We start from the raw sequence: 16,077 nt of genomic DNA, 5'->3' as shown, positions 1-16,077 counted from the left end.
TCACAACACTTGCTCCAAAACACAAAAGGCCATCTGAGTTCCTTTTAGTTACGTCCTTGCCATTTCTCAAGGACCTAGATTTTCTCAAGTGCCCTGGATTTCAGTCCAGCACAGATCTACATAAAAATCTCCACTATTTCTCTCAAAATTTCCCTTAAAACTGCTCTTTCCTGAGTATATTTTAATCTCTTTGTTCACTCTCCACTGTCATTTCTCAAAACATCAAGTCCACTTCTTGAGTGAGATCTGCTCACACCAAATTTCTTGATCATACGTCTGTTGAAGTCCAAGGAAATTTTTCGTCTTCTACCATCAACAAGGTCAATGTAGTTTCTATACCCTTATGTCCAGCGTGAACACATTACTAGTGTTAGTTCTTCCTGTGATTAGTGATCTCACTGCATATCAGCAGGTATAATTGTAGTATGTGCATAGCCACGCTGTGTCAGAGCTTATCCTGTGATGGAACTTGTATAAGTCTATTAAAGTGGATGTGTTTGTCTCTCTAGCGCCTGGACAAGTAACAACTGCTACCCCCAGTCAGAGCCCCCAGGTCATGTTACACTCCAAACTCTTCAAGGACCAGTTGCCTTTATTTTTTCGCCTTCCAAAGGGAAAAAAAGAAAGTGACTACTGATAATACAACACATGCTTCCACAGTTATCGATCCGTATCTGAGCTGATCTCCTTTGTTTTGTGCCTCTTTGAAACACCCTGAGCTTTTACCATCTGTGTTTCTTTGTTTGATCCTCTCCATTGATGCTCTTCACCAGCTCCTTGGAAGCCACTTCTTTCTACTTAACTTTGCAATCCCCTTTGAAATTTCCCACAAAGAGATGAAGATGCAACGCCACCTATCTGTCAAACAGATCTATGCTTGTTTTATAAACATCTCATCAGAGAGAGGAACAACTCCACAAGACAGCAGTCTTTTGTGCCACTATTTTACCATTAAATGCAGGCTAGCTGTCCTTGGTTGCAAAGATTTCATTTGTGTCATTCTTCAACATAGTACATTTTTTATTTGAATTTTTCACAACATGTAAAAGGCTTAATCCCTCATTTTAACATCATTAACTACACAGCTAGACGGTTTTGATCTAAGTTTGCTACCGGACATCAGTATCTAGAACACTGCTCTGTACTTAAAAAAATCCAAAATGGGATATAAGTGGAACCTGCCACTTTGTTTAAGCACTCTTTTAACAATTTTGACACCATTTTACACAAGGCCGTTAGCTGTGGATACCCTGGATCTGAAATAATGCATTTAAGACTCCTTTCACTAAAGGTTTATGCTCCTAATAATCACATTTTGATGCATTATCTCTCATAACCATGGGTGGTGTGCTATGGCAGACAAATACCAACTTTGTATGTGAGATCACAGAATCACAGAATCACAAAATGGTTGAGGTTGGAAGGGACCTCTGGAGATCATCTAGTCCAACCTCCCTGCTCAAGCAGGGTCCTCTAGAGCATATTGCCCAGGATCACATCCAGACGGGTTCTGAATATCTCCAGCAAAGGAGACTCCACTACCTCTCTGGGCAGCCTGTGCCAATGCTCTGTCACCCTCACAGTGAAGAAGTTTTTCCTCAGGTTTAGATGGAACTTCCTGTGGTTCAGTTTCTGCCCGTTGCCGCTTGTCCTGTCGCTGGGCACCACGGAGAAGAGGCTGGCCTCATCCTCTTGACACTCCCCCTCTTCAGATACTTGTACATGTTGATCAGATCGCCTCTCGGTCTTCTCTTCTCCAGGCTGAACAGGCCCAGCTCTCGCAGCCTTTCTTCAGAGGAGAGGTGCTCCAGTCCCCTCATCATCTTGGTAGCCCTCCGCTGGACTCTCTCCAGTAGTGCCATGTCTCTCTTGTGCTGGGGAGCCCACAACTGGACACAGTACTCGAGGTGAGGCCTCACCAGGGCTGAGGAGAGGGGCAGGATCACCTCCCTCCACCTGCTGGCAACACTCTGCCTAACGCACCCCGGGATCCCATTGGCCTTCTTGGTCACAAGGGCACACTGCTGCCTCATGCTTAACTTGTTGTCCACCAGCACTCCCAGGTCCTTCTCGGCAGAGCTACTTTCCAGCAGGTCAACCCCCAGCCTGTACTGGTGCATGGGATTATTCCTGCCTAGGTGCAGGACCTTGCACTTGCCTTTGTTGAACTTCAGGAGGTTCCTCTCCGCCCAGCTCTCCAGCCTGTCCAGGTCCCTCTGAATGGCAGCACAGTCTTCTGGTGTGTCAGCCACTCCTCCCAGTTCAGTATCATCAGCAAACTTGCTGAGGGTGCACTCTGTCCCTTCCTCCAGGTCATTGATGAATACATTGAACAAGACTGGACCCAGGACTGACCCCTGGGGGACACCACTAGCTACAGGCCTCCAACTTGACTCTGCGCCACTGACCACAACCCTCTGAGCTCAGCCATCCAGTCGGTTCTCAATCCACCTCACTGTCCACTCATCTAGCCCACTTCCCACACTGCTGAACATCACAAGTTCAGCAGTTGACTTCTGCAGTAATGTTATTTGTAGATACTAGGAATAATAACCCAGAAAAAATGTGTCATTTTTTTCCAGCAAACAAATACACTTTTATCAACTTTGGCCGATGAATTCAAAGTTTAAGGAGTTATCAGCACTGCTGTTTTTTTAAAACGTGACAGCATTTCTGAAATCAACTTTTCTTTATTCTTTAGCTATTTTGCTTGCACTAAGCCATAGTTAACACTTCTAAATATAATACAGTTTGCATTTTGTTTGTGCACAGTTATCATGCATGTATTGTATTTACTAACACTTGATTCAAGTTTTAGGAAGAAGTATAGAAGTATAGTTTAGAATATTTTAAAATACCCTGTATCATATAAAATAGTCTATCAAAATTGTTGTAAGGACCAGTATGTGCTGTCCAGTCAAGCAGAATAATATATTTCACTTTAACTTCTGCAATGTTTTATCTAGCATTTTGGCTTTCTGCAGTGACAGGTCTTCACAGTGACATCCTGTATGAGAAGAAAAAAATTTCTTAGCAATTTTTGCATGCACCTCAGACTGTGTGTCTATATTATCTCAATCCTATCGAAAGCTCTGGACAAAATGTCTGCTATTTGCAAGTCTTTTCCAGATTTATACTTAAGGGGTAAATCATACCAGACTTTGTAATCTAGAAGATCTGCATGCAAAACCCTTTCTAGCAGTTGCCACTAATGGCTTGTGATCAGCTCCCGCTAGCACTGGTATTCCGTATAAAAACTGTGAACCTTTTTTTGCATGGATAGACTAAAGACAGAGCCTCCAATTCTTTTTGTGCATGCTGACACGCTGTTTCAGTTAGGTCTCCAGAAGCATATGCCATGGGTCTCCAGTGATCACCATTCCTTGTTAAAAGTGTTGCCCCAAGGCCTTGCTTAGAAGCGTCAACTGCCAGCTTTGTCTGGTGCTTATTATCATACACTCAGAGGACAGGTTCCTTCTTTATCTACTATTTGAGATTCAGAAAGTCCCTGTTGTGATTACTGATCCGTGCCCATTATGCATTTTTAAACACTAAAGACCTTCACATAGCAGTTTAAATGGTTTAGAACTGTTTGAATATAAACGCTCCAACAAAATTTGCCTTCTCTTTAAGTCTCTCTTTGCCTTCTTTGTGTATATTTGGGGACATATTAGTAATCAAATCTATCTGTATCCTCTGCAAATCTCCACCTTCTCCCGCCCTGCAAACTGGTTGTTTCTTTAACCTTGAACTCACATTTTTGTCTTACGAGCTTTAACCCCCTAATTTGAATCTCTTCTCAGAGCTTATCAGAGTGTCTCATTGAAAAGTTTTTGTATTTTTTCCCTCCTCATCTTAAGCCTTCAATAGTTTCAGGTCATTTGTTGTATAATTGTGGGAAACAATTCAGACCGAGAAAAGCACTATCCAAATACACTGTTAAAGTGGGTCCTTCTAAATGACAAATTAAAATTCTACAGATGTAAGCCTTTTTATTCTAGAGAGGTGAGCATGTCCCAGTCAGAACACAGCTGAAGCATCCTGTGCGCTGTGGTCGTCATTCCCTGGGTATGGATCCCCTCCTTCCCCCACTTTTTTTCTTCTGCATGTTTCTTTAGTTCCTCAGACTCCCAGGCACTTCCCAGCCAGGGAAGTATTCATCTTTCCTTTTTATAGTTATTATGGAATAAACTAATTTTGGAGGATCTCCAACTGTTTCCATTGTACCTAACTTAGCCAAACAAAGTCTTCCAAGTTTTCGTTTCAGCTCCAGACAGAGATTTCTAGGAACATGTATGACAGAACAACTGATTCAATCATTTTACTTTATGTTTTCATTGGCTTTACTTGACAACATTAAAAACATCTGGAAAATTATCTCCAGGTTTATGAAATCCTTTCCTTCTAAAGAATTAACTCCCTGAACAGTCAGTAGGTCTGACATGTTTGCAGCACTAGAGAGGGTACTGCATTTCTGACAGCAATTACAAAGTTTGTCTGCTAAAGCTTTTGTTTACATCAAACCCACAGTGCAAAAAAAATAATTTCTTCATTTTAGAATAGAAGCTATGTCTTTCTGCTCAACACAATTAGCATTTATTTTCAAACACTTTCTTGAAGCTTTGGACAGTGCCTTCCTTATCTAGTTAAAGAGTTTTAGATCTCTATAGCTTAAGAGTAATAAGGATTCAATTTCTGATGGAGATAATATTCCTGTCATAGAAGGTAGCTGTTTCATGTACAGATCCCTGAAAATAATTCTTCCTTATTTTGAAGATATGTGTTTTTTTTTTTTTTTTGTTTAGGTACAAGCTATCTTTTCCAAAAGGTTCTGCTCTATAAAAATATAGCAGCTCTGTTTTAACACAAAAAAATGCATAAATTGTGTTTTCTTTCACATCATTCACAGTTGTGTGACTTTTCACAAACTCATTCCATAATAATTTTCTGGATTCTATTTCAATGTTTTTATTTTTATTTCTACCTGCATGTTCCTATGGATCCATGGGTTGCAAAAAATTTTGCTTATTTTCATTTTCATAATCTGAAGTCTGGCCTGGTTCTTTTCTGCAGCTAGGTAAATTCCAATTGATTTTTCTAGCTTCATATTGAGGTCTTCTAGTTTGGGTCTCTGACATCCATTGCAATCTTGTCTCAAATTAAGGATAACACAAGCCTCCAAAACACAATGTCTGACTCCATCTCAACTCTGCTGTGAACACTTCAGAAGCATCACTCTTTTTATAAGGATTTACAGAATCACAGAATCACAGAATCGTTTAGGTTGGAAGGGACCTCTGGAGATCATCTAGTCCAACCTCCCTGCTCAAGCAGGGTCACCTAGAGCATATTGCCCAGGATCACATCCAGACGGGTTCTGAATATCTCCAGCGAAGGAGACTCCACCACCTCTCTGGGCAACCTGTTCCAATGCTCTGTCACCCTCACAGTGAAGAAGTTTTTTCTCAGGTTCAGAACATGTAACCGATCTCTCAGAAGCCTCATGCTTCCTAGGGTTAACCTTCTTCAGCTGATTGTTCTTCCTAAATAACTGTAGGTTATTAAACAAATCTCGACACTCCCAGTCCGCTGTATTAAAAACATAGCAACACTTTGCTCATCTTTCTTTTATACTTGTCATCACAAAACATATGTCTTTTTCAGACCACTTCTTGTGTGATGCGTTTCTGAGAGCTTGGGCTGTTTTGGAGTTCTCAGTTCCATATTATCCTTTTGCTGCATTGTCTTCTTCTCCTTCTCCTCCTTCTGTTTTTTGTGCCATGTTATGTTCTGAGATGATGATTAATAAGAACTCTGTGTGAAAGCTTATAAATATAATAAGAAGGCATTAATATGGTAGGTGAGCAAATATTATACGGAAGAGCTGGAAAAGGAAAAAGATCATTCTTTGGCTGCTAATCAGCTAACAACAGATGTGACATTTCAGCCTTAAAGGCAGAAGCAGCTTCAGGGTTTGCTCTTTTAACAAAATAGTTGCCTGGAGATTCTGTTGGACTGCTCTGAATTTCCGAGAAGACACAGCTAGCTAGAGTATATTTTATCTTCTGCTTCTGAGTTTGCACTGTATGTGGGTTGTCCTTTTAGTCCTGGCAATACACAGGAGGCTATGTTTTGGAGAGGAACAGGCAAAAAGAGCTTTGCTCTTTTATTCTAAGTCAAGTCAAGCCAAGCCAAGCTATCCTGACTAAAATAAAAAGGAAACAACACAAAAACGCCTACATGAAGAAACGATGATTCTCATACGCATCATGACGTAATAAAAATTCATTTTATTATTGAGAAACTTCGCAAGTTTTTTAACTGTAATAAAACTCCAGAAGATTAAAAGTATTTGTTGACTTAAGGAACATGTCTTTTAATAAGTGAATAAAGGATGCTCTTTTTCAGGGTTACCGCCTTTTTTTGGTTTCCCTTCTATAGTGAAGTACAACTTTATTGATGTGAATTTGTGCAACATCTCTATAATGATATTATGACTCACGGGGGACCATGAAAACACTCTGTGACCTTTCAAGTCTCTTACAAGTTTCAAGAACAATCATGTCTAGCAGCAAATATTTAAAAATAGGTAGATCAGTAATTGAAGAGTGATGATTTGCAACATCCTGAACGAAAGACTATAGGTGAAAATGGAGATACAAAAGGCTTTGCATCCTAGTAAGCTTCAAAGCAAATCTGTCAGTTTACATTGGTGAATGACAAGTTATTCTTCAGCTTACTTCTATCAGCTCCTTCTGTTTTTTCCTCCATTCCTCTACTCTGCGTGCTGCAGGTTGCTTTCACTTTTAATTTGACATGCATATTACTGGGCAGTAAAGAATAAACTGCGAGTCCATACATTTTGTTTTTTATAATTTCAGCTGGTCAAAAATGTTGAGTGAAAAATCATTTTCTCCAAAAAAGGAGGTTTTGTCAGAAACTATTTTTTCTTGGGAAAATATAACTTGATTACTTTTCATTTTTCAGTGGCAAAGTCTAAACAAAGTAAGTTAAGTTTCAATTACATTTTTTGGTTTTGTTTCAGCTTTACACTCAAATTGTGTTTCCTTGCCTTTAAATGTCCTTATTGCAAAATACTTTGAATAACATTTCAAACCAATTTTATCCAAAAAGTAAGCAACGCAGTAAAGGTGGCAGGGGCAGAGTGTTTAGCTCCATTCAGACCATGCTCTCTTTGAACTAACCTGTGGCTTTAAACCAGAAACCGTGAGATAGGATACACAGGTGCTGCATGCCCAGTAGAAGACACTGGGTCTTAGACTTAAGCAGACAACAAGTCTCAGACAGACAAAATCCCTCTCACAATAGTAGGGCAATAAGCTGTCTTCACAGCTCAGAGCTCCTTGCACGCTGTGCCGCCACAGAGTTGGGCCAGCCCTGCGGGGTGCTCCTGCCCTTAGCAGCACGGCAGCCTGTGGGACCACAGAAAGATCAGCTGAGACATCACCTGGATGAAGGTGCTCAAGTTGCCTAAGTTGATATAGTTAACTCAGATAAAAGAATAATGAAGGCAGTGAAACCTGGATTATAACCTCTGTTAACAACTTAAATTCATCCCTGCTTCTTCACAGTAAAGCAAAATCCAAGCCTGCTTACTGTTCCTATAACCTGAGGTGTCTAATTTACCAGTGTGAATTAGAGTATCCTTTCTCTCACCCTGGCGTGTTATTGTTCCTAACCTATGGGAAGACAGGACAACTCCCTTCCTCATTCCTCCCATTTTATTAGGATCCACATGCCACACAGGCTGTAGCTGACTGCCTTGCTATTTTACCTTCCCAGTACCTTAAAAGCAGCGAGATGATTCTTTTGGTCCTGGACACATTTTACAGTCCCTGTTTGGTCATCATCCGCTCCTCTCCTACAAGGCACAGCTCTCATGCTAATGCTACAATGCTAATTAAAGAGAGTATTAACCAGTGTCTATATTTGACGGTGCTAATCACATCTATCATCCACACATGTGACAGCGCTATCAGTATCAGGAATCAGATGCTCTCTTTAGTATACCTTTTACATCTATTTAGTCAAAAAAGGTTCAATTTCACTGACAGCCTCCAGCTCTGATAGTACACTCTCCTGGATCCTTGAAAAGGAGTCCTCGTTTCTATTGCAACTTTTATAAGCTAGAATTTTGGCTAATAAAAAATCCAGGTTGCATTTCTAACTATACCTTAGAAACCAAACTGCAACACAGTTAAGTTACTGACTTCCTTGTTCTACTACTTGCTAGCCTTTTATTTAGCACAAAATGCCAACAGTTACTACAGATATTGTGGCCAGTGTCTAGTCTCAGTTAAAATACAATAAGCAGAGAAAATACAATTCAGGCTGCAAGAAAAAGGCGTGTTTGGTGGCTTTAAAAATTATTTTATTTAATTATTTTTCAGCAAGTTATTGCTGAATAGAAAGACATGATTTGGCCAAGCTCATTTTAGCAGAAAAATACCAGGGAGAGAAGGAGTGAGAGGAAAAATACAAATTTTTGGACACTCAAGGAATACAGCACTGAGTCTTCCATCACACAATCAGAATTCCTGGACACTGGCAAAATGTCAGTAGGACAAACAAAATACCAATAGGAGAAAGAAGTGAAGTTCTTGTGTAGTCTCTTAGGCAGTCTAGCGCCCTGTAGGCTTAAACAGTCATGCTGTCTGTCTATCTGCTCCCTTCTCCATAAGAAACATAAATGCAAGTGACTGATTGCAGTCAGGTTTGACAATGGGGCTGCAACACAATTACATTAAATTCTGATAACTTTGGGGAAATTCAGAAGCTGAGTAAATAAAATAGATTGTATCAGTGCTTCTGTTGATGGAGAAGCATGCAGAGGTTGGCCACTATTTATCCCCTTCAGTAGCCAGTTAGTCTGGCAGTACCCTCCAGGGAGTGGGCAATCCCCCAAGCACACTGCTGCAGTCCAGCTGCAGGAGCTGCTGAATCCTTGACTGTCCCAAAAGTAGCTGATGGGTGTGGGACAGAAAAGGAAGCAATGTGATGACTGCAAGGGAGAGATTGCTTAAGGGCGTGGGAGGGAGGAAAGGCAATGAAGAGCGTTTAGGAGATGCCAGGAGGACCTGCAATGTTGATTACAATAACAGTGGCAGAAGGGGCATGGGAAAGCAAGCTAGAGCTGTTGCAAAGAGTGAGTGCGAGGTGTTGAGCACAAATCCACAAGGACCCTTGTCTTGATTAGCTCCACAATCATGGAACCACTTGTTTTACTGTGATAAGGAAAGGAGGTGAGATAGGCAGCTGCATGTGCTGAAATGATGACTCAGGGAGAGTTCCCTTATCAGGCAAATGCCCAAAAAAGAGTAATTAGATTCATGCAGCTTGAGGTACGGGGAAGTCACAAGCCTCTCCCGGCTAGAACAGAGAGCGTCTGAATTCAGAAAATGCCCTTCTCAGCTATGGGTAGAAGTTCAAGCCCAAGAATAAGAGTCTGTGAAGGAATTCCAAAGACAGTTTGTACCAAGAAGATGGCAATATGTTGGCCAGAGGTGCAACACAAATACAAGAAAGCTTTAGGACATCAGCTGCGTTCAAAATCATGCCACTTCAGGACTCTCAGAAACACTGGTACACAGCACCCAGAAGATAGCTTTCCATTGAGAGCTTGACTTTGTATAGGAATAAAAAACACTTTCAGAAATATGTATTTACGGGATGATCATTTCCATCTTCCTCTGCTTTCAGGATAGAGGCCTCTGCAGTTCCCAGCAGAAATAGTAGATTTGGAGTACCAGGCGATATTTCCACTGTGCTGGAGGCTGACATAACCAATAACTCCAAATGACCAGCAGAACTGAATTTAGTGCTCATGTGTGCCACACTGGCCTGAAAACTCTGTCTCACCTGTGGGGACACCTTATCCTGCTACTGCCCCCGGCTCCCTCCCTCAGCTGTCTGCTCTGCTTCTTTCTTAGACATTGCTGCTCCCAGTGCACAGGTGGCATGAAGCAGCATCTGAACTAGAGCAGCACATCTAGCAAGAGTTTTGTTTATCCTCCAGATACTATGCTGTAACATGTAGGTCTTCAGCTGATGCTACCAGAGCAGCTGAGCCATCCTTCTAAGAGGAATAGGGCAGACAGGTATAGATGAAAACAGCTATGGTGTCCTGGGGTGGATCATTTCACATATCTATTTTAAATCAAACTGGTGCAAGTTACACTACTCTTTCCCCAGACATCTGGTCATCTTCTCCTCTATTTACATCATCTCTGAATTTGGTCTCCTACACAGAGGTCTGAATTTCCATCAAGCAGCTTTTTAGTGGTTTTATAAAATGAAAGGGCAGTGCTGCAGTGCAGTTCAACAGGGCATCTGCAGGCCAAGTCCATCATATTTATTTAAACTGTAACCTTCTGGACATTTATCCAAAGAGGAAACTCTGAGTAGAAGGCACTACTTAAAGATTCAGCGAAGATGTTTTCTTCCATCTTGACTCATCAGCTGACACATTCCATATGCTCTGTTTTGCTTATTATTAATTTAACTAACAATAGAAAACATATTTAATGAATTATGATCCTGTGACAACAAATTAGCTAGTGTAGTATGTATAAAGGTCTCTCTTTAAACTTTAATTAGTTTAACAATGACGTTCCTGCTGCCCGTGTTTGCATTTCAAGAAAACATGCAGCAGCTTAAAGCAGAATGCTTTATACTTAACATGGAAAGTGCCTCTCTGTCCAAGCTTATTTATAGAGCAATTTTCTAATGGTAATCTAGATTTGGTGGAGTTCCATCAGGGATAAGGTTACTTTTACATATGTAAAATGAATATATGAAACTCCTCATCAAGTACCTGACAGCACAAATAAACATAAAGAATGGGGAAAGGTGGGACGAAGAGAATTAAATCCCTCTCTCTCTGAATGCCTCTCCTCTCTTTTCCTGTTCCCTGAAGTCAAGGAAGCTAGTGCTACAATAAACTCTCGTCCTGCTTTCCATGGACCATCCTGGGGGCTGTACACTTTGCTGCTTCTAGAGGTTTGAGTGCAAAAGGTGCTGTTCACTAAGCATCACGCAACAAGCTGCCTGCCTGTCACTCTTCCATCTGTCTCTACTTCAGGGATCCTCCATACATCCTCCCACCTCTTCGCCTGGCGCCATGAATCTATGAGTCCCTCATCCAGTGAGCACACACATGCGTTCACCACATAGCATACCCTCTCGCTCGCGACTAAGTGGGGGAAGGATGCACCATCGTCCTTTCTGGTTGTCCTCATTCTCCCTATTTGTCTTTTCCTCCAGCCCCCTAGATACTGGCACTCTGAAACCTTCTTTCTCTCATTTTCCCATGCCAGCCTAACACTTTCCTTAACACATCTATGTGTTTTCTCCATGCTCTTTCACTCTATCTCCATTTTCCACCTCTGTCCTAAGACAACATGACCTGGGCCTGTCTCTGGGAAAGAAAGGGTTGTTGTGAGAGAGCAGGGAGAGCCAAAACATCCCTCCCTCCTTTTCTGAGCTAGTCCCTCTGCCAGAAGTGGCAGGTGTATGGGCACTACTGTAGAAATGGGTACTGTTTATGGTGACAGTCTGTTTCCCCAAGCCACTCTTAAGTGGCTTTCAAATGGGCCAGCACCTCCTTCTCCTACTAATGCATGTGAGAAAATTTGTTCAAAATAAACCTTGCAGAAGTTTCAAAAGCTCGATTTTATCCATGGCCTACAAAGAAAGAGCTTTGTTTTCCTGACAGGTATAGGCTGGTCCTTCAATGCTTGCACTGACCTAGAACCCAGTTCATTAAATATTGAGTGTTTTATATAGTCAAATAGATGTTGGTTGGACGACGCCTCTGAAGGTCATCAAGTCAAATTCTCTCTGAAAGCAGGAGTTTTGCCAGCACCAGATGAAGTATCTTCAACTCCTTGCTGCTAATTTTAAGAAAGTTATTTGAAAGTACTCTGAAGGATGCACACCAGTGACAAGGGTGGCATGTTATCTATCGAAAAACAGCCTGTGTTCTCTGTCCTTCACAGTTGGCAGCCACCATTCATACTTAACATGACCTGGTAACAAAAACAGAAGTTAACTTTTTGTTCACTGCAAATTATCTCAAACAATTTTTGTTTAGTTTAAGTTCTTTTATTATGGCCCGACATTTCAGAGTCATCAAAGCTTCTTTTTTATTAATTCTCTAAAACTGCAAAGAGTACCAGCTGCTGTTTAATTAACTACACACCAAATCAGCAATTTTCTTACCACCATTTTAAAAGTCTCACACACGTTTTCAGGTCTTCAAGGGTGTGATTCGTTTGATTAAAATAGAGGCATAGTACTATTTCAGATGTATAGAGTTTGGCGGTCAGCTATTTCATCTACTTCTTTCTCCTTGCACAAAACTTCAAAAGCCTGAAAGGCATCTTTGCTTACCAGGCAGCTGCGTTTGGATGACCAGACACAGAAACACATCTATATTGTCTCTCATGCTTCTCTGTGGAAAAGACTAGTAAACTAGGACTAGATTCACCTCCCGTTGTTAGTTCCATTTTCACCACCTACATGGCAGGACTATGACTGCACTTACTGGGCACCTTCAGGATATAAAAACATCACCCCCATTATACTTCTCTAAGGCCTGCTAGCTAGCACCAGAAGGGAAGAGGGAGAATAAAAGAAAGTGGATTTGCTGTAGGAACACTAAGTCAGTGTGGTGGTTTAGTGTGGTGGTAGAACAAATTAGATAACCACTGGAGGGAGCTGGAGATAGGACTTAGGAGATACAGTTAGGGACACTAGACATCAGTAGGAGTTTAAGATCTGTTAACACATAACCCAGACAAGGGAGCAGGGAAGAACTGTGAAGAGATAGAACTAAAGAAGGTAAGTGCACATTGGAAAATAAGTGCAAGGAAGGAAAGCTTGGAAATGATGTTTTCATCTCCGTATGTGTCACCTCCACACACCATGAAGGTAGGAGTAGGAGGACACTACCTAAACACCACAGTCCAGAACTAGTAGTGCATGATTCAGCTCTGAGCCTCAACAGTGAAACAACCGTTGCAAACTTTAGCCCCACGGTCAAAGCCATGCAGTATCTGGGACAGGGACATCCTTTCACATGCTGGTGGTTGCCACTTTCCTCTAAGATGTGTGTGAGCATCCTGGCATCTGATGAGAGCCAGCTGACTGCCTTCTGGATCCTGAAGAAATTAATCAGAGCCACTGGAAAATAAATAGAAGACTTAATGCACTTTGCCTATGACCTGGTGAGCCAGAATTGAACTACACAGGGTTTCTGCTAGTCATCATTTTCCACAGTGAATAGCATCTTCACTTCCATATTTTGAAGCAATGTGGAAACAACTTCACAGAAGATGGGCCCATGAATGTCACAGGTAATGGCTCCATTTTGTGGGCCACAGCTCCAGTTTGTTGACATAAAATCTACAGAAAAATCACAGCACCAGAGTGGAACTCCAGCCCAGGCTCAGATAGTACTTTACCTCAAGTGGAGATGAGTGGTTTCTTGATAGAGACCTTAGAAATCCATTTATCTTGCGCACCACTTCCATTTCTATCTGCGGAACAGGGACAATCCCCATTGACCTGCTTCAGGCTGATTTTTGCAGCTAGCCTACATAAAGAATCATTACTGGGCATCTTTTTCTTCTTCCATCTTGTCTCTCTCTCTACATCATGTCTGCCCTCTCTCACCATGGCACCTCACCTTCAAGTGTTTACCAGCTGCTTCATAGCAATAGTACAACACCTGTGGCCTGCATCACAGCAGAGCAGGCACCGGACATCCTTAAGATTTGGTAGCGATGCTTGTACCAGACTGGAGGCATGATGTTGCTCCATGTGCCAGCAGTGCTCAACGTCATTTTTGTGACATTCTGCATCCTCCATAATGTGGTCTTCATGCCCAGCGCGCCCTTCCAGAGGCCCAGGAGGTAAGGAGGATCATCTGCCACAAAGGAAGAGAGGAGAACAACAGAGGAAGCAGTGTGGAAGGTAGGCGTGGGAGATGCAGCAGCAGAGCCTGAAAGGTGGCCCTGGGAGACATGACAGCGAAGAGGAAATATCACAAGTGGCAGCACTGGGACAATCTTTGGGGCTCTGTTTCCTTGGCCCAGCAAGCTCAGGACTGAGAAACATCAAAGCCCTGTTCTTCACCCAGTCAAGAGAGACCTGGCATCCCAGAGGACAGTGACCAAGTGAAAGAGCATGAACAGAGAGGTCAAATGGAAATAAAAAGGAGTTTTGCTGCATAACAAACTAGTAACAAGAGATTCACCTCAAAAAAAATATAAGCATGAGTTGATTTGACTGCTTTTCAGCCCATTTTTGATGTGCCATGGTTCAAAGTCTGTCTCCCTCACTCCAGGTAAGAGGTCTTTTTATGGAAGGGAAAGCAGACACTGAGAGATGAGTGGAAATGCAGGTACCTGTTCTGAGGAAGGTTTCTAAACCTAATTCTGGGCCAGATGAACTTCAGCTCAAATTACTACATGCATTCCCTAAGTCTTACACTCTGGCAACATAAGAATATTACATTAGGATATCGCATAGGTGCTTAATGGCAACTAAAAGCAGGAGGAAGGACAGTACATTTTTTGGTTTAGGCAGCTAGGAGTTTATATGAGGGCTGGAAGCTCACTTGAAATACTGATTGATTCAGAAAGACACCCAACTTAAACCAAAAGAAGTAAATAGCATCAGTTAAACTGGATCAGTTTAAAAATGAGGCGTTTTGTTAATCAGGCAGAGTTTGTAGTGGGGTAAGCCAGGCCTTGCTCCAAAAGCAGCATTGGATTAAATCTCCTACTAGAAAACACTCATTAAAAAGCAGCTTCCTTCAAAAAGATCCCACTTGTCACTACCAGCCATTGTTAGGTAGTGAAACAGTGACAGATAGTTTTGAAGACTGTTACAGGGAAATAAATATTTATTTAGCTGTCTAAAGTAATTAATCCCCACTGTTTGCTTTATATATAAGCACATACAAGGCAAGACTGCCTATCTACTTGAATTTTAGGAGACAAGTCAGTGTAGAGGCACCCTTGGTTTTCGAAGGAATAACAAATTCATGTCTAATATTTTCTGTGCAGCTCAAGAATGCCAACTATTGAGCAATAAGAGACTTTTCCAATCCTTATTCAATTACAGTGGTTAAAAGATATACAAAGGGAAAAGGACAGAGCTGAGGAAGGTGCAAGTAGAGGCTGCAAGTGACATCGAAGGCTGCAAGAAGCTGACATTCTCCTGGCACAGGGTCTGCTGAAGGAAATCTCTTTTACTGGGTATCAACTTGAGAATCGGGGAGAAGGAAAAAGGATGAAGCGGGGGATTAAGCTGTAAAAGCACAAGAAAAAGGATCAATAACCATCTTGGATGTATTCTCTGGGAATCTGGCATGGGCAGCACAAAGATGTTACTTAGTGAACGTGTTGGCATTTCTCCCATCTGCAAGTTATACAGCCAAAGTGCAATTAGCACATTCAGTGGAACAATAATTAAACAATACAAAACAGGCAATCCATAGACTGGTTAAAGCATATGTCAAATGCTTAGTTCTCATGTGAGAACGTCTCTGCCCTAAGAGTCTCTTCAACAAGGTATACATATACTGATGCATATGAGCTTTGATAACATGCAGATTGTTTTTGCTTTTTAAATTTGAGCAGGTAAATGTCATTGCTACATGTTTAAAATCAGAAGCAATTTTTAAAAAAGTAGCTCAAGTGCTAAATTCCATATTTCTTTTTCCCCAGAAGTATTTTATTGCAGAGTAAAATGACAGATGCAATTAGATAATGTTGAGCAGATTATAGTTTGAGAATGTTATGCTGTGTTACATATTCACGAGTGAACAATAGCAGGGGAAAAAAAAAGAAGAGATGGGTATCTTTTCTTAGTACCTATTTGAAAAGTTGGACTAAGAAATGTGTCTTTTCTAGATAGGCAAATATTATGGGGATCTGTGAGTTCAGTTGTTGCTTTTTCTCTCTCTCTCTCTTCTCAGCTACATGAGGAAGCTTTTCTGACTCAGTTTAGCTTTAAAAATTGCTTTGATATTGCTGGTAAAAAATTTAA

The sequence above is a fragment of the Struthio camelus genome, chromosome 3 (genome assembly GCF_040807025.1).
Source record: "Struthio camelus isolate bStrCam1 chromosome 3, bStrCam1.hap1, whole genome shotgun sequence".
Lineage (NCBI taxonomy): Eukaryota > Metazoa > Chordata > Aves > Struthioniformes > Struthionidae > Struthio > Struthio camelus.
The sequence above is the reverse complement of the archived record's forward strand: the minus strand, read 5'-3'. Positions refer to the sequence as shown.